This window comes from Electrona antarctica (genome assembly GCF_951216825.1).
Source record: "Electrona antarctica genome assembly, chromosome: 8".
NCBI classification, from domain to species: Eukaryota; Metazoa; Chordata; class Actinopteri; order Myctophiformes; family Myctophidae; genus Electrona; species Electrona antarctica.
Window position 1 is genome coordinate 43,432,757 of NC_136789.1, and position 20,840 is coordinate 43,453,596.

The following is a 20,840-nucleotide window of genomic DNA, read 5'->3' on the forward strand; positions in this document are numbered from 1 at the left end:
AAGTCGTAAGGATACAAGCCCTACTACATTAATGAAATGTATACTTCACTGTCAAATCTACTTGGGTAAACTAAAACAATAAACAAGTTTATACACATAAGTGGCTGTCTTTATGGTGGTAGTGTCCCTCCAACGCGTTCTCTCTCTCTCTCTCTCTCACACACACACACACACACACACACACACACACACACACACACACACACACACACACACACACACACACACACACACACACACACACACACACACACACACACACACACACACACACACACACACACACACAGTCACACACACACACACACACACACACACTAAATTAACAAAATGCTGCCTGCGTTAATTGTCCTGCAATTAACTCGGTCATTATCATTTGCGTGCCACACCTTGTTTTTTCAGTGGAATGAAGCTAATTTAACCTGAGGTTGCCAGCTGTGCTCTACCTTCATCCTAGGAACTGAAACAACCTTTTGATGTTTTGGTTTTATGGTAATTGCTGCAGGTATACTGTTGTTAGACAGTCATTCTGGTGGTTAACCTCTTTAACTCTGTTATCCCAATTTTGGGCATGCATGTCATGCTTTTTTTTTTGTGGCTTTCGCCTTTATTTTATATATTTTATGGAGGGACAGGCAGTAGGCTGACAGGAAATGGGGAGAGAGATGGGGGGAAGACATGCAGTAAAGGCCGTCGGGATCGGGAGTCGAACCCACGGCACACTGCCAGACTGGATTACCAGCCAAGGTGCCTGGACCATTGAGCCATGGCCCAGGCCATGCATGTCATTCTTGGCGGAAATCCAAAAATAAAATGAAGGGAGGACCGGCGGACCACGTCATCACGCTCATGTCACCATGACCCAGCCATAACCATATAAGGACTTCCCAATGCAGCTACGCCCAAATACTTTTGTTGTCTAACCTCAACGTGTCATCATGGCATCAGGCGCAAACAAATCAGTCAGCTCCATATATGGGCACAAAAGGGGGATATACTGATGACATCAGATCTCCATATATGGCCAAAAAGGGACAAGGACTGACAGATATAGAGATCTCCGTATTTGGGCATATTGGTCGGATCGGCGGTGCGACGTAGGTGTGAGGGCCGCCTAGCCCTTATACTTGCAAATATACAACAGCTAACAATGAGTGAAACACAAATAAACGACTAGCTTCCTATCCATGTCCACTTAACCACTTAAGCCCGTATACTTCATAGAGCAGTGTCCCCCGGGAGTCTATACTTGGCCAGCTCCTTCTTTCCCCTACTACAAATCTATTCACCAATTTATTTTAATAGCCGATGCAATGTGAGTTCATGGATCAACAATTTGAAAATTTGTGTTGTGGTTACCGGTAAGTGGTAAGCGGTTACACTGATCACACAATTAACTAAGCCTTAACTAGGCAGAGTCTTGATTGAGTTGATACTTGATGTACTGTATCTGTTCTGGTGTTAAGAATCTGACATGATTCTGTTAGAATAACCATTTGTTTGCCTCGTGTATTCAGTAGCCTTGTATACAAACCACATTTGTGACAATATAGCAATATTGACATATCAATAGCAATAGATTGCACAGTGACATTGTAGATTATGATTGGAATTTATGATTGATTAATCCATGACATGGATTGTGGCACCCCATTACAGCTCCCACTTGTGTAGATTAAATTTTGAGGAGAGAATAACAACAACAACCACCATTTGTCAATATTCTGATTTCCAAGCCAAACATCTAATGCAAGCTTAGTGCGCACTAGATAATTAGGAAGATAATGATAATACATAAGTGGAAGTGTTATGCCATGAAATATCATGGCATAGCATGACCGCCAGTGTGTCATTGCCATTACCATTATACCGTTTCATTATTAATATTTTGATTTACAAGTGACAAAAATGAAATGCAGCTGTGGTTTGCTAGTAGGTTAGAGGTGATGTAAACAAGATGGATGCGTTCAGATTGATGTTATCAGGAGACGCTGTACTGCCACTCATTACAATGCATCTCAGCCAATCAAGATGCAACAAGATCGTCGGCACTACAGCAACCCAACGGCGGTATTCTATGCAAATAAACAACATCTAACAAAACACTGAGTGAAACACAAATACACTACTCGCTTCCTATCCTTGCCCACTTAACCACTTAAGCGCTTATACTTCATTGACCATTGTCCCCCAGGAGTCTACTTAGCCAGCCCCCCACCCCACACACACGCACACACTCCAAATCTGCTCACCGGAAATAGTTGATCTACAAGCTGTTCGCTATTATGACATGCCCAGAACAGGTTCATATAGTTCTGCTGAGATCCTATACGTGAAACTCTGAAAAAATCAAATGAGAGAGGAAAAGCCCCCAACCCAGCTGTCAATCAGGTCCGTTTATAGAAAGTGAAGCGACCTAGCGTATGTCTGCATACAACATGTATGCAGACATACGCTATGTCTGCCTCGCTTTCACGTGATTCAACGATCCGTTAAAGAGTAATGTTCCCTCTTCAAAGTGACACCCCAAATATCACATTGGACAGCTTTTTGAAAAAGCTTGTCTCTGGAGACTGCTGGTTTGGCTGTATCTGAATCCCCAATGAATAATGTATGAAAACATATGTTAATATTGTGGGTATTGGATGGCTCAAAATAAAATGTAAAAGATAAATAAATAAATAAACAAAAAAAACAAGCTTAATATTGTGGCGTCTTATTAGAGGAATGCTGTTGTTGGGAGCCAAATCTAACCAGGTGAAATCCAATGGAATGTATTTCATCCTTTTACTAGAGGCTAGCTAGACTATATGGTGAGCTACATCTACAGAGTACACACACAGTGGTACTGTACATTCCCCGATTCCTGTCCTCATGGGGCAGATGTTTGTGAGTGTGTGCGTGCGTGCGTGCGTGCGTGCGTGCGTGCGTGCGTGCGTGCGTGCGTGCGTGCGTGCGTGCGTGCGTGCGTGCGTGCGTGCGTGCGTGCGTGCGCCCGTGGCTGCTCGAGTGCGTGCGTGCGTGTGTGGTGGAACGGTGTAATGTGGTGGGTGGATGTGTGCAGTTCTGATCGGATGGTTTTTAAAGTACAGTCCTCACCCGTGTGTATAGTCTGTTGCCTGCACGTAATTATTTCAAACGTACAGTATCGTGCGCCATCGTTGCCTAACGCTGTCTGTCTGAGTATTACTCAATTATTCAAACATGCCAACCGGGGGAGGGGTGGGGGGGGAACTCAGTCGTCCGCCACTTTCATTTATCAAATCAGAAAGGGAATGATTTTTTGAAAGGCTCCATTCCATGGCACAATGGGTGGTAGAAATCTGTGCCACCATGGACGTATCAGAATACGAATTAGACGGACTCATTCTATGATTAGAAGAGGGAAGAGCGGCAGGGGGTGGGTGGGTGGGCTAACAGTAGGCTCTCTTCTATTTCCAACATCCTATAACATCATGAACATCACTGTAGAAACTAAACTAAACAAGTTTAATTTCATTTCTCTCACTGAAGTCAAGTCCATGGAGTTTTCTTCAGAGAGTCACCGTGCATCTCCTCTCATATTTATTGTCGCTGTCGGGTGGAAACCTTGTGTGAAAAATAAAATAAAATAAAAATGTTTCCTTTCAAAAGTTTCCTTGCAGAGCTGCTATTTTTGATACTTTTGCCCAACACTGTCATACAACAATAGATAAAATAGGAAATCAAATTATGGGAAAAGAAACTAACAAAGGAGATGGCAGGTTTCTGCGAGACAGGAACAATATGTGGCTCCCCATATACCCATTCCAGCATACTGTAGATTACAGTTGGCAACAACCACATGGATTTACGGGCCAGGCTATGTCTATACCAATAACTGATGTTCCAACACAGAGCCCCAGTCTGCAAAGACAATACATTTACTGTCTTCTCCAACAGATTTTCTTGCCAGTACAGTAGTGTATGTAATAAATCATGCTTGCACGCTGCGTCTATTCTTTCTCATCGAGCATGCAAGTCAGCGGAATTTGACCATTATCACAGAAATGCCAGTCAGTGAAGAAACTTGAGAATTTGGTTTTGGGTTAGGGAATCTATACACATTTGATATGGGACCAAAAATTACAGTGAACATTGAACGGTGAGCAGGCCAATGTAAAACAGAGATATTATAATAGGGTAGGTCCCCAGATAAATTATTGATAGTATTATAGGAACAAAATGGACCCTTAGTGCCATTCAGGTCTGTAACTCAGATAGTGTACAAAGAGTGTATAAATGTACACTCTCAGAGTGTATAAAATGTACACTCTCAGAGTTACATTATCACTGACGATTTTACAGTGTAGACTGGGGTCCCAGAAATATCGTTATTAAATGCATGCAGCATTTAATATACTGAAGCTCAGCAGCATGATCACAAATCTTAAACTATAGCCAGGAAAGGAAAATCTAGTAAAATTGCCAAATGTTATGCCTTGACTTATTTTTCTTCTTCAGTGAGTATAACAGGTGCAAATACTGTGTAGCCATTAAATGGCTGTGAGCTGTACTGTATGGTATTAATTGTGACCCATCAAAACAATTAACTGAGCCAACTCAAAGCAGTGGATTTAAAATGAGCTTCATTCATACCATATGCAAAAGAGGGGAAAAATGGCTGTAGCAGACAGATGGTGATAGGTGACTTAATTACAGGCAGCTATTAACACAAGCAGTATTTTGTTTGCGGCATCTGTGTGTGTGTGTGTGTGTGTGTGTGTGTGTGTGGGGGGGGGGGGGGGGGGGGTAATATGGATTAGAAAACCTCACAGCTCATAAACCCTCCCAAATGAGTCATTTTAAAGTGTTGCATTTAATATGTTGCATTAATATAAGCAATACAGTCCCTATACAGAGTATACAGGAAGAAAAATAAATAGGATTTCTGTGTGCAGAGAGCACAGACCATGAAAGGTTACTGTACAAATTGCTGTATGAAACAGCTGATTATATTTCCATTTTAGACTGTTAAATATAATTAAGTGCTGCATGGAAACAGTATGCAATGACAATCCCCACACAGGTTTAAAGGAATACACTACTGTTATTCTACTTTTTTCTTAATTTTTTCGGTAAGAGTAACGATCAATATGGTGTTAAGTCCGCCAATGTTCACCGTATTATAAAAAGCAGCAAATAAACAGCTAGAGCCTACAATATCTCACTTCTGCCACTAGGGGACTAGGGACAATGGCCTCGAGAGCTGCTTGAGAGAGCCTTATTTGCAGTGTATTCTGCGTATTGTAAACGCCAGTGCAGAATGGAATCAAAAAAGTATGTCTCAGACTATTGCATTTAATCAAAAAGTTCAACCACCACAGTGGAGTATTCCAATGGAACAGTTTTACTTTTAGTATTACAGCATTGCACATTTTCTGCATTTAAAGTTTAAGCACTATGAATGGTTATGAGTTCTTTCATTTGAGCTAAAGTTCACACCATTTTATCATTCTCATATGGGTTCCCTTTGTACACTGTAAAGAGTTACAGACCTGTAAGGGTGCATTTGGTTCCTAACCATGAATAATTTACCAGGGGACCCCCTGGAACCCCTTCAAGGACCCTCCCGAACCCCACGTTGAGAGCCAGTACTGTACATGTACAGTATACCGTATACTGTATTAGTTTGGAGTTTGCTGAAGACTCTTTGTGATAAAAACAGCCTGTAGGGCTGTGTCACTTTATCAACAGCAGTCAAGGGTGTCCCATTTCTGTCATATACTGTATGCCCACACACTCCAACAAACACAAAACTGCTTTGCTTTTACAGTAATACAAACTCAGTGGTGGAAGGTGACAACGCACATTTTCTCAAGTACTGTACTTTGAGTATTATACATTTTTTCTCCTCTACACTTTGTACATTTCAGAGGGAAATATAGTTTTCACTCCACTACTTTTAGTACATTTGCATTCAGAGTATTAATACAAATATAGAAGAAACTAGAAAAAGTGCCCTTCTGGGCACAGGTCTCCACCAGGAGGATAGGACTGTGTGAGATGTTTGGCAAAATGTTTAGGATTAATATAAACATGTTTTTGAAGCATTTTGTTCCAAAAATGTGTTTTGCAAAAATGAACCTGTTGGCGGCGCTATAACAGGCCAATGTGAAAAGGGTGGGATATATTCCTCAGCCTAGTAAGAAAATGTGTGAAAGATTTCACGTAAATTGCATGCTGCGTTCATGATTTGAGGCTTTTGTTCAAAACGGGGCAATCTTGCAAACTGTGAAAGCCAATTATAGCCAATTAGGATGGAATATGAAATATCGGACAGATCCGACTTGAGCACATGACCATAGAGATACTGTGTAACGATTTGTGAGATTTCTGGACAGAATCTGGAGGAGTAATATCAAAAAATGTGTTTTACAAAAGTCGGCCTCCTGGTGGCGCTATAAAAGGCAAATGCGGAAAATGCAGGTCAAAGGTTTGTCATTGGCCTCTAGGGAGTGTGCATGCAACGTATCACGCAGATCGGTGCAGTTTTAGGTAAACAATGTGAAAAGCTGCCTCATGGTGGCGCTATAACAGGCCGTTCTGGAAAATGTGGGGCAGAGGTTCATCGTTGGCATCCAGGGAGTGTGTGTGCAAAGTTTGGCATTGATCGGGCCAACGGTGCCGGAGATTAGCTGGTAACGGACGGACGGAAGGACGGACGGACGGACGGAAGGAAGGACACACACACACACGGACGGAGTGCAAAACATACTCTCTCCCCATGCCTTCGGCCTGGTGGAGACAACTATTATATCAATAAGATTTGCATGCATGCGTGTGCGTGTGCGTGTGTGTGCGTGTGCGTGTGCGTGTGTGTGAGAAAAATATTTGGAGAGGATAAAGCCTGAATATACTTTGTCACATGCCGGAATCGTGCGCCGAAGATTGCCGATGTTGAATCGCACACGTCTCAGTGATAGGCATTGTGGGCTTGTAGATCTGCTATCTTTAGCGCACAACTCTGTCATGCAACAGAGTATAAGCGTAAATGACGGGTAGGGGGTATTTGCATTGGGAAATCTTTGAATAAATAAACAAATTACGATGTCTGTGCCCTAAAAAAGTCATCAGCAATCAGTCAGAGGCAACATCATGAACGTTTACACAATGTCCCTTGGGGCTATATGAGCCTAGAAATACATTACCTATTATAATTCAGCAGCAGCAGGACACAGCATCAGCTGATCATGACCCCCTGCCACAGAGAGTCCCAGCTTGCATAAAAATAATTTAGTTGTTGGCATTAAAGTTGCACAGGATGTCTGGTCTGCTGATGCTTAAGGAGAAGAGTTCAGAGTAATTGCACAATTTGCGGTGCATATGTCAGACAGATTTTTTTAATGTTTAATGTTTTGTGTGCGTGCGTCATAGTGACACGCAAAAGTAGCGGAAATAGCAGATCTACAAGCTCACAATTCATTGCAAAGTGACTCTTGAAACATTTTGAAGGTGAAAGTGTGTCAAGTCTGTCTGTGGGTTTTATTAATCTGAAAAGTATTAACTAAATTATAACTACATTGGATAGATGGGAGCACAGGTCCTTTTTCATTTTTGAAAAATATAGTTTTTGGACATATTGTACAAGGTTTCCTCCCAATAGTGATGATATACAGTACATACGATATTGGGATAATTGTATCCAAGTTACAGTGTATGGAATTTAGTAGTAATAATGTATTAAATTACAAAACTCAATAAACCATTTTCTCACATCAAAGGCCAGGGAAATATTAAGAGGTGCATAGTGCACGGAATATTATGAACAAGAGCTTTGGTACCGTATGTTCTATTGTTGTTATTATTGATAACACATGACATTTTCTAAATGCAGTGGGTGGAATGCAGGTATTGTGAAATCCAATTATGCCCATAATGAATTTTTAACAGGACTTGCAAATTTAACTCAACTTCTACAAAATGGAGTGATTAGTGATGAATAGATATTTAAAAGTTATTGTCTGTCTTTTTGAGAGAACATTGTGCCAATTTGTAATATTATACTCTCATAGGGGCGTTATTGCTAATGAATAGGCCTGTAGCGGCTTTTTATTTTTTCCTAGGTCATCAGGGTTTTTATTAATTTATATTTCCCCCTCCAGAGTTTCTATTTTTACAGGACAAATTTCTAATGGGAAATAACTGTCTTCAAGTCTTTTCGTGTTGATCAAATCCCTGAGCATGCGGGTGCACATTCGGGGTCTTCTGTTCTTGCTGGCATACACTGGTAAAATACCAATACCATCACCTCCAGATTTCGGGCACAATCTACAATTCACACTTCGTCGTTTCTAAAGAGCATTCCTTTGCGCATTCTTTGCCCTTTGAGATAGGGAACCCGTCAGCCACCATCAAGGGTTAACACGGACGCCCTAAACCCTGTCATGTTTAATTAGCTCCCATTCTCTCGTCATGTAATGCAAATTGAAGTTGTGGATGGCACAGGAGGCGCTCCCCTCCCCCGTCCCCTCAGCCCTCACACTCGCCATCTTCACAGTTACAGTAGCAAGCATTCCCACAGACCACACTTCCCGTTTCCACATCTATAATTGATTAGCCCTGTCTCTTCGTGTATTCCTCCTCGATGTGATGCTTCCCCGGCGTGCCCCCGACCCGAGCCTAACCTGCGTTACCCCCGCGTCTTTCCCAGCTCCCCAGACCATTTCACCTACTTATACCTGAGTAGCTGGATAAAGAACTACACACAATGGTTGTATGTAAACATGTACGTGTGCTGTACATGCCCCAAGTTCACCATGTTTAATGCAAACGTAGGCCTACTGAACAGGCGTTTTCTAATTAAAATGAATGCATGAACGTGTCTTTAACTGAGAGCACAACAAACCCATACTGCAATCCAAGACGCAGGCGCCATGTTCTTAAAGGGTGTATTCTGTGTATTCTGCCCTCACTGCAGGGATGCGAAAAATGAAGAAAAGTGTAAAAGGGGAAAAAAATAAATAAATAAGTGAACCAAGGTTCATATATGCAGTACAGTATACAGTAAATATATATTTATTTCTTCTTCGTTGAGGGAGAATTGGACATCATACAACCTTACAGCAATATTGTGGAGATGCAGCCTCAGCCAGGGAGCAAGTCAGGGATCTGAATCTAACCTTTTATCCGCCTTGTTTCACTAAATCGCTGATCGCCCAGGGAGGGAGGGCTTTACTTGTAGGCTGCGTATCTTTCCCTTACGGAGAATCCTTCACAGCCGCCCTGAAATCCAACGGCGGAACTTGATAATGCACGATAACGACTCATGATTGCGTTTCCTCTAACAGGCCCCAACGTGTTCTAACAAGGTTTAATTACTATAACGGGTTGTATAACGTGCCTCGGCAAGGTGCGGCAGTGAGGAGGAGGCAGACGCGGAGAGAGACGCGAGTATACAGTGTGTCTGCACACCGCATGGGAAATAGCAGCCACTCATCCACCTAACATTTGCACTCGGGTACGCTTTGCTTTCAGAGGAATGATGCAAGCGAGACTGCAGCGAATGCAAGTATAGTTGGCTGTAGTAGCGGGTTGTTTTTTCCCCCCCACTGGCTTGACTCTGATGGGATTTAATGGAGAAAAGTGGTGTCAGCGAGAGGAGCGAAATGCCAGGGATCATCTGTGCCTCTAAACCATCCAGCATGATCACACACATGTACTGCTGGCCAGCACGGCAGGGGATTCTTTCTGAGCCTTGTTTACCGTAATATTACGATTAGATCCATCTCTGCATGGCTAGATGCAGATGGCCCACAATATGTGTATGTTTGGATATCGCATAGATGTGTATGCATGTGTTCGTGGAACTGTATGCGGGCGGTATCGCAATAAAGCACATGCCCAACTGCTACCATTCAGGACAAAGGGAAACTAATTAAAATGGTAATGTGATGCTATCACACAGATCCATAGTAATATGGTATATGTCCATGATGTCCATGGCATGCTTTCTTTTGCCTTGATTGCAGACTCTGTATATCTGTGAATGTTCTGAAATGGGCAAAGATGAGTGTAGTGCACATGAGGTCCATGTGACCTAGACAGATTTGGAGGTGAGCAGAGACAATGAAAAATGTCTGTGCGCACGCGCACGCACGCACGCACGCACGCACGCATGCATGCACGCACGCACGCACGCATGCACGCACGCAGCATTGAGATACCATTGAAAGGTAAAATCAGCTAGGGATAACTATTAACCACTTTCCATCGGGTGTCCCTGTTTTGGGCATGTCATCACACGTGCAATTTTTCTAAATATAAAAAAATTACAAATTATTATTATATGGCTTGTTGTCAGCTTGTAGACTGCCTATTTTTGCTATTTGTTGGGCAACAAACTACTGTGCAAGATAGGAGTATAGAAGTAGTTAACAGGCCACCAGTCACCAACGACCACCAGGAAAGAAAGCATTGCATATCAGTCCCTAAAGCTTAGCTCTGACCATAAGAGAAATTAAGACAATTCATCGCCGATTTCCCCTCCCGCTCCCAGCAATCAGATAAGAACTCTGGTTCAGGGTCTTGATCATACGATGTTCTGTGCAGAATATTTGGTAATATGAGAGGTTCACAGCTCCCAATTTATAAATCTCCCAAACAGTTCACAGACTCGCCGGAGCCCTAGGTCATTTCAAATCTGTTTCATACATTATTTACAAGTTAAAATATGGACGCTTCTGAGTCAATGAGAGACCAGTTTGGAGGCAGAAGAAGATTTTTGCAATGGCGTAAAATAAATAACAAGAAATAGAGTCTACAAACAGCGAGGCCTCTAGCTCCTAGTCCTAGCCTAATCTGTAGCTATTGATAGTAGCTTACTATTCTATTGATAGTAGCTTACTATTCTATTGATAGTAGCTTACTATTCTATTGATAGTAGCTTACTATTCTATTGATAGTAGCTTACTATTCTATGTGCACAGCTTGTGAGTGAAGCCACACTATACAGGCTGGCCAAATGGAAATATAGCTATACAAATACACCACCAATAACAACTAAATTGTTTCACAATTCACATTATCATATCTATGTTGGTGTTGTAATTAAAGAAGGATAAGACTGGCTCGGCCCACTGTATCACGCACCCAGAATGCCAGAACTGCTGGCACTGACACTGTGGAAGACGACCCGAGGCACAGCTATAGGAGAGGAAGAGGCACACCGTCTACGTGGACACACTGTGGTGTGACAGCGGAGCCAGTAACATCGCAGAGCTCCGCACCCTGATGTTGGACAGGAGGGAGTGGAGTTTGTGTCAGCTAGTCTGCACCCTCGCATTGTATCATCGTATTGATGTACTATACTGTATATATACTACAAGAGATTCTCAGAGGTGCTTCTGTTTTGTGGGCTGTAATTGGTCTATATTTGAGAGGACAGACATACATTCTGTGGATACAAGTTGGCAAATGCTGACAGCTTGGGCATCAAAATAAGTGAAGACCAGATTTTTATATACACGTTATAACTGCCATTTTAATGTGCCTCCACATGATCACATACTTTAAGGTGGTGCGTTGCTCCCTAGTAGTTACTAGTGATGCACCGTTATGTTATAAATTGAGTGCAAGTATGTTTGCAATTAGAGAAAATAAAACCTGTGAAATGTCTCCCTATTTTATAGTATGTGTGTAAATGTGTCTGATGTAAAAATCGACTTGGAGTTTATCCACTTAAATGCTATATTATTATATACTAGTTAACAGGCGTCCCACAGGTCTCTATACTTGGTTAACACATTTTTCCCCTTCTACACAAAATTTGTCGAAAATATCCGATCTACAAGCTCACAAGTACGAGCTTGTAGATCAGCTATTTCCCTCACACGTTTACATATTTCCGACGAATGTTCGCCTACTAGGACATTCTCAGAATAGGAATGCCAGGGTTGATGTGTTTAAAACTCCTTTAGTCTGAGTCTGGAGAGTGGGGGGTTTCCACTGAACCCCAGGAAGCAGCTTACCTCAACTGTACAGATTGCATCCACACCCTCGCCCTACTAAGCTCAAGGCCGCCCTACATAAACAGTGACTGTACACAAAACACTGCAAGCCATGATTCTACAGGAACAGCAGTGGGTGGCTGCCACTGTTGCGATTGTGGATTGTGCGACTGACCTACTGCTCTACATTACACACGAACAGAGTCAGGCAACCTAACCCTCGCTTTCAACACAGCACCGTTTTGCATAGGGCATTCTCGGCAGATGAAAATGTATAGTACTTTCTAGTGTTGTGCGGGTCAGGGTTTTTCATGACCCGCAGGTCCCGCATGTGATAATAATCTGACTGGGCCCAGCCCGCCCCGCAGCACCACATACATTTTCACAACTCGACCTGGCCCGCAACCCGCCATCATTAAATGCACGTCAAATATGTCTTTGAACGCGGCTTTTATTTGTCAAAAAAGGTGCTTCTAAACTGTCTTAAAGGCTAATAATATCACTGGCAAGCAAGCATAGTCCCGGGTGTTCCGACCACCGCATCGCATCGATGCCATTCATTTGTCACACACGTGTGCGACATGGCAGATTGAGAGGAGACAGAGAGGTTGAAGGGAGAGAAGAAAGACTCACCCGTGCGTCACAGACAGTATAACAACAGGACTGTCACTGCACAGACGCTGAAAGAAAACGCCACTAAAGACCTGAGAAAAACTATTTGAAAACGTTAGTGTTGTCTAACTTGTCCTCCTTGCACTTACACACACACACACACACACACACACACACACACACACACACACACACACACACACACACACACACACACACACACACACACACACACACACACACACACACACACACACACACACACACACACACACACACACACACTCTCGCTCGCGCGCACACGCATGCTGAAGGAAAGGACTGCTGGTGGTTATAAAAGATTTCACTCGCTCTGGAGTGAGTCAGAAGACTCAGAACACAAGAGGCAAGATGGAGTCCAACCATTTACTGATGACTTAAGTAGACATGAAACTCAACTCACCACTGTTCAAGGACGCACAGGGAAAAGGTAAAAAAAAGGTTTAGAACAGTCTGTCCGTTGTGGTGAGAAAAGTTGACAATGATAATTGTGTGCGGCAGCGGCCGCGCTACCGCTACGTGCCTGCGGGGTGTGCTCATGCACGCGCGTTGGGAGCGTGTGCGGCTGTTATCAACCAGCACAGCAACACAATAATCCGGTAGGCTGCGCAGATTTCCTCCCAGGACTCGTGGCAACAATAATCATTTGTAAAAATCACAGTATACATTATTTAACCCGCCCCAACCCGCCCCGCCAGTAAAGTTAAAATATCTTGACTCGGCTCAGCCCGCCCTGCGGGTAACCCGCGGGACCTGCGGGTTACAGGTCGGCCCGCGCAACACTAGTACTTTCAATCAGACAGAGTGTGGTGGTCCCACTTTAGGAAACGACACCCATTCTTCATGTCTGACAGCTCCATAGACAGGCATGCAGGGGAAATTAGTAAAAACAAAATATATATATCTCATGGTAGATAATGAGGTGATCAGAGTCACCCATTAGAGAGGACAATATAACTCTTGCATGCATGCAAGCATACACATTGCACATTCACATGCACAAACACACGTGTGTACCATACGAACACTCATTGGCTGGTGTGCACTGCACACAAACAGTGAGGCACAGAATGAAACAGACATACACTCGTATACACGCACATTTTGTTTAACCATAATGAACCCAAGCGACCGGCATCTATCGATCTATAAATGCACCACGTCTGTGTCTGTCTGTACATCTGTCTGTCTGTGTGTACGTCTGTAATACGGTTGCCCAGAAACGCCACAAAAGGCAGTGACAGGGCTCTGGACAGGGCCCCTGCCCATGGTTCATATATGGAGCTGGCCTGTTCTGACATCACAACACACCATATTTGGGCATGCTTGACACAGAACTCTATAGAATAAAGGGACACAGAGAGACACATACAGAAATCTCTATATGGGCATAAAAGGGACACAGACAGATGGATACTCAGGTGTACTCTGCATTTCCGGTTTTCCAGAACCAGCACAAAAGCCTCATTTGGCATGCCTGACAAAGAACTCCATATATGGGCCTAAAAGGTACACATACATAATAACTGGGTGGGACATGCATTTGACACTTTTCACACCACCACAATGATGCACGGCCTCGCCCTTTATTAGCTAATTGATCACACCTGATCACCCACCTACGGGCTCTGTTCTAGTGTCATAAAAGATGCCAAATATAGCTGATCTAAAACACACTGTTGTACACTGTCTGTAGCTTGTATCCCACAAGCCTCTGTCTCTCTGCAGCGAAATGTGTTGTGAGCTTGTAGGTAGACTATTTTCAGTGAAGAGTTTTTCTGTAGAGAGAGAAAAGGAGGGGACCAAGTAAGTAATAGTATGGACCCGAATGGGTGATACCGGTCAACAATTCTGGGTTTAAGTGGTCAGTACAACTATCCAGAAAATTATGCAGACACAGTTTTCAAATTTGTGTTCATGCTCGGCATGGCTTTCTCTACCCCACAAGCCTCTGTCTCTCTGTAGCAAGTTCCACCTGGAGTTTCTAGTCCTCCAACTCCTCTGACAGTCCTGCTTATTCACTGACATCATGTTTCTGTCACTGCCTTCACAATCTATACTTAGTATTTCATGCTTTCTTGCCCCAGGTCCCATCTTCACTCTGTTTATCCATCTCCCAGGGAAGTAAAAAAAATAAAAGAATTAGAAAAAAGAATGCATGCGTGCAATGCTGCTAATGCTTATTCGGGCTCATCTAAAGCCAAGGCTCAATTAAAAGAAAACACGGATGAGGAATTTAAATATAGCAGTTCATTATCAGAGGACGATGTGTGGCGCATTGCTAGACAAAATAACAGTAAATACTGATGAGGCTAATCCCAGCGCAGCTGTTAGTATTAGGCCCTCTAATCCTGGTCCAGATCGGTGATGTGCTCACAGATGAGTGACAGGCCACCAGGCTGCCAAGTGGGCTAGAAGCTTCACACTGGCCTGATGTTCATTTTTAGACAAGTGCTAAGCTGTGAACCTGTGGTGCCCTGGCCGGCATAATATACTAACGGTAGGCCTACAGATTTGGTCAGCAGTGTTGCGTATTCAAACTAAACAACACAATGCTTTGCCAAGAAATGTCAATCATCACTAAATGACAATTTGAGAATCTCTTTGGATTCCTTAGGCTGGTCTTTTCTACGACGGTTGAACAGAGTGACGGGCTACCAGGAGGTACAGTTGGGTGCCACCGATATTGTCCCTTATCATTTGACCCATTTAGGCCTGACCTCAAAATTTAAAAAAATCCTTCTAAATCCTCCAGTTTTCTGAAATAAATATTTTCACGATTTTTCAAAAATAGCAGACCTACAAGCTCGTAGCGCGCCACTCGGTGGCGCGCTATGAGCTTGTAGATCTGCTATTTTTCAATAGCTAAATTATAACATAATGTTTAAAACACCAAAAGGGGTTCCCGCCCAAAATGGGTTAACTGTCCTTTTGCGCAGATCACGCAAACCTCAGCAAAAAGAAAAGGACAATATCGATGGCCTCCAACTGTACACAGTACGTACAATAGGCTTCAATGGAAAATCTGTTCATATATCAGTTGCATTGAAAATAATAATACAATGTTAAAGGATTAGTTTACCCCCAAAAATAAGTATTTTCTTTCAATTACACATCCCATCTCGTCCCTGGATGGGACAGGATGGGATGTGTAATTGAAAGAAAAGGCTTGTCCAAGCCTTGAATTCATGGAGATTTGTTTGTTTTTGTCCCATTCCTAAGTCAATAATTTAATGACAGTAGGATACTCTTTGGATCTCCATGAATTCAAGGCTTCATGGCATTATCTGGGTGAACTACTAGTTTAAAGCCTAAAAGGGAAATCTGTGTGGTCAAAAGAACATGTTGGGACTTCAGGTTGAACTCCGGTCTAGAGAATCACTCAGCATGGACAACCCAGGTCTGAAATAGACTGCAGGACCAACAACGCTGTTCAAAAGACAGTCTACAGCTGTAATTAAGGTCTGCTTTTTCGCAGTCATTGCAAATTGACCAATTGTGTTTTGTAAGTTGTAGAAGTGACCCACACCTATGGACAGTACAAAGACACTAGGGAAAAGTGCACAGTACCGTATACATCTGTACGTTTGTTTATACCACTTGAGACAGAAATAAATGCAACGATGTCTGAATTACAGTAAAGATGGCAGCAAATAATCCATTGGGCTATCAGCTTCAAATAACATTGTCAATATGTACAGTAGGTACTACCTACTAACTACCTACTAGGTAGTTAGTAGGTGTGCTACCCATCACCAGTGGAAGAGCAGGGAGACCACCTCCAAATTCCGACCACTAGAGATGTGCTAGTTACTTTGTTTTGTGAAATATCCCTTATATATATGATATTTCACTTTCAAACATGTTTGGGGTCATTTTAACATCTGCTCTGGTTTTGGTGAGCAGACAGTTTTTAAGTTGCTTGATTCATTTAGCTATTTGATATTCATTTTATCATACACTACACCTACATAAACCCACTGCAACTTAAAACTCCATTGTAACCATGACAGATCCTTTGAAAACACCTGTCCTTCGTTCTTGTGACCGATATTGGCCTTGAATCAAGCAAGTGAAAAACTGTTAGAGGTGCTCGCAAAAGCCTGAGTAGGCTATACCCAAACTTGTTTGAAGGTGAAATAGCCCTTTACCATACAGATTGGCTAAAATAAAGTTGTATTCATTTAAATAAAGTCCCGGAGTGTAGCTTTAATACAGCTACGCATATGCTCACCACACAAAAAGGGATCAGGCCCACTTAATTCGCTTGGCTCCTGTTCTAACTTGTTTCATCAAAATTAAATCCTTATAAATCTGTTAAAGCTGTTGCCACCTGCCAATCCGGGCCTAAGCACTGCAATGCTAATAATTGATCACAAAGTCCTCCCCGGCAGCTAGGGGAGAAGCAAACAACGCAGGGATACATGGGTGTCTCCCTGTGGGCGGCGGTGTAATAACCCTTTAAATCATGGGGAAATGACTGCTGTGACAGGCTGACTCTGCAGACTGCAGCATTGCACTTCTCTCTGGGCTGCATGCTGACACACTGGAGCCGGCCTGCGCTCTGTCTTCCGTCTGATCTGCATACGACGCCATGTGTCAGGCCCGATTGTCAACAAAGGAGAGGAGGAACAACATCTGGTGTGATGCACGGTATCAGTGTACTGTATGGAGAGAGGGAGAGAGAGAGGTCACATGGCTGAGACGTGTAGGAAATGACTGACAGACGGCAGCATGCACGCGGATGCTAACCGACGGAACGCATACACAAAGTGACAAAATGACAGTGTTTTGAGTTGTTCCTGCTAGCTATATGGGGAATGCAGTTGCGTTTTCTCACACAACCGGACACGGACATGTGTGTGTGTGTGTGTGTGTGTGTGTGTGTGTGTGTGTGTGTGTGTGTGTGTGTGTGTGTGTGTGTGTGTGTGTGTGTGTGTGTGTGTGCAGTGATGTAAATAGGGTGCGTTTTGCGTCCCAAAACGCACTTTATAGTTATGGGACGCAATAAACCAATAGCCTCTGCATCCTGTGGACGCAACTTTATCCTGGCTGCACTGAAGACTATGGCACTCTCTCGGTCACACACTGTTCTACATGGAAGTCTAGCACTCTTTCGGTCACACACTGTTCTACGTGGAAGTCTAGCACTCTTTCGGTCACACACAGGCTGCAACATCGGGTCTCATCACAACCCAATGCGCGACCCGTGAAGTCGGGGGGAAAAATAATAAAAGAGAGAAAAGAAAAAGACGGAGTGACAAATCGTTAGCAACAAGCTATGCTAACAGACTGGTGGTGGTGGTGTTGGCTATTAGCTTGTTGCTGCTGCTGATTCAACGCACTGATTGAACTTCACTTCATGTCCGCCTGTAACGTGAACGAATCCTGACACCAGCGCTGCAAAAACAGACAGATCTACAAGCTCTCAACGCGCTGCAAACGGCGCTGCAGAGATGGGCGCATCTGCGGGTTCTCAACGCGTTTGTTTTTGCAGCGCTGGTGTCAGGGTTCGTTCACGTTGATCTACAAGCTCTCAACACGTTGTAAACGGTGCTGCAGAGACAGGCGCATCTGCAGGTTCTCAACGCGTCGCATCAGCGGCGTGTTGAGAGCTTGTGAATCTGTCTTTAGTGACTTCTAAGTTCCACTTTTCCAAATAAATTATTTTACATCCACAATGGCAAACCTATTTGCATTTTGGCTAAGTACAATAATTGCAACTGCAACTTTTGGTTGGTATATTAAGCTATGTTAAATCCACTGTTGCCCACTATTAGTATTTCTTACTGAGTTGTGCTTGCTAATACTACTAGCCTACATAAAGATATACTGTATAGGCCTATTTTGATATTTTTATATATATATTCTTTTATAAAAAATGTTTTATTATTATTTTTGAGTGGTGCAACCACTCCCTTACGGAGCTATGTGTGTGTCTGGGTATGAGCACAAAAATAGCATGGTTGTTTTTCACCATCTGTGCGCAACCTAACGCGCACACACAAACACACACGCACGTATTAACTGTATATATGATGCTTTCGGGGGGTGCCAATACATTACAGTGACAGTACAGTACAGTAGAGGGTACAGTAGAGGGACCGCCACACGGTAACTGTCATTTCTCAACCGTTTCGGACGCGGCACGGCACGCCGGAACCGGCCCGGCCCGGCCCCCTGGGCGCATTCCTGGGGGTCTGGAACTCCCCCCCCCCCCCCCCCCCCCGCGAACCCCCTCACGGAGTTGCACCACTCACTTCACACAGGTGTGATTTTCTTTGGGACTCATAAGAATTTTTTGGGACTCATTTGAATGACCACCTGTGCATCCCGGGACCCATTACATTGAAAACCTATTTACATCACTGTGTGTGTGTGTGTGTGTACATCAGATTTATTTTTTTCCAGCCAAAATGTCAAATACAATTTCTGCTTGCTGGTCAAATTGTTATAATCCCATCCAACCGCCTATTTTCAAGTGTGTGCGTGTGTGTGTGTGTGTGTGTGTGTGTGTGTGTGTGTGTGTGTGTGTGTGTGTGTGTGTGTGTGTGTGTGTGTGTGCGCGCGCGCGCGTGCGCGCATGTGTGTGCACACTGTGTGTGTGTGTGTGTGTGTGTGTGTGTGTGTGTGTGTGTGTGTGTGTGTGTGTGTGTGTGTGTGTGTGTGTGTGTGTGTGTGCGCGCGCACTGTGCGTGTGTGTGTACACTGTACAGCCTACAGTTAAAAATATGCCCATGTGAAAAGGTCATTATGCTAGATTTTGTGCTATCGTACTATACCAGGAGGTCAGTTCAAAACATGAAAAGTGCTGGCTTTGCACAAGTCAAACTGGGAATGATTCATGAATGCAAGAACACTCATACAGGCATGCATGCACCCTGGGTGCAGCAGCACCAGCACCCAGGCAGGCACGCACGAATGCACGCACGCATATACACATACATACTGTACAGAGCTGTTTTATAAGGAATGAGAGACAAGTTATGCATGCTTCACACCTTAACTTCCTGTACTCCCTTAATTTGCAATGTAGTTTTAAGATATAATTCACACTTGAATGATTGCGTGTACAAAGTCGGGAAAACAAAAATTGCATGGAGTGGATTGGGGAATACCACAGAATAATCCAAATCTGAATTCATCCCTACACAGTTTAACAACTTGAACCCTAGCATCCCAATTCTGGGGGGAACATTCACCACACACACAAGATAAAGATGGTGTAGGCTAGATGGGGGAAAAGAGCACACCAAAGGCTCCATTTTCGTTTGATCTTTCTAAATACACTGTTTGGGGATTTAGCAGTGGGGAAGGGGTGTTCCCCCACTAAAGTTGGTATTTTGGTTACCTGTCTAAATCCCTAAAACACCTCTGTTACCCGTTATATTATGCATAGGTGTGGTTTGGGCGTTACAATAATTAAACCAATCACCAGTCCACGTGCCATTGCCTTTAAGAGATCCCATATCCGTTGCCCGTTATGCCCATATATTGCTTCATAGCCTTACGGTCTATAGCCCATGGAAGAGTGATGTGCTGCTGCGTGACCCCCTCCCCCCGCCCCTCCCCGCGCGCCGCTCTACCAAACTAATTTGGCACGGCTTACGGGTGGCGTCGGGTGCTTTTAAACTCCACTATCGACTTCCCAAATGTATGTGACCAAAATAGCAATTTAGGGGAAAGCGTGCCAACACGCCCATGACCACACCTCTAGGCGCAAATACCGGTGTCTGCTAAATAGATAGCAGGTGACGCTGGACCAAAATACCATTAACCCATTTTGACCTGAGATCAGATTCAAAAAATGTCTTCTACATCCTGGCAGTTTTCTGAAAAAGCTATGTTTCTATGTCAGTCGTTCTTCGATTTTTCAAAAATAGCAGATCTGCTATTTTTCTTTTTTTTTTATAATTTCTTTATCCCACGATTTTGTAACCCATTTTTCACCCCTTTTACCCCATATATGGGGGACATGGGGAGAGCAACGGACTTGAACTCATGCTTCCTTCATGCCTGAGTGTCTAAGTTGCTCCTTTACACCTGACAGGGGGGAGTTTCCCTGGTTGGACGTAGCGCGTGGAAGGAACACGTTATTCCAACCAGTTCCTTTCCCCTCCATCAGGCGCCCCAGCTGGCCAGGGGGAGGCAGTTTAGAGACCAGGATTACTGCATGTTTTTTGTGAGGGTACCTACCCTAGGGGACACGGGGAGAACATGCAA

The 20,840-nt window shown here is 43.6% G+C and overlaps 1 protein-coding gene across 5 annotated transcripts in view; it reads right to left on the bottom strand.

Moving 5' to 3' along the window:
* Positions 1-20,840, bottom strand: part of LOC306928397 (roundabout homolog 2-like) — a 232,871-nt gene that overhangs the window by 56,131 nt on the left and 155,900 nt on the right. The window lies entirely within an intron of this gene.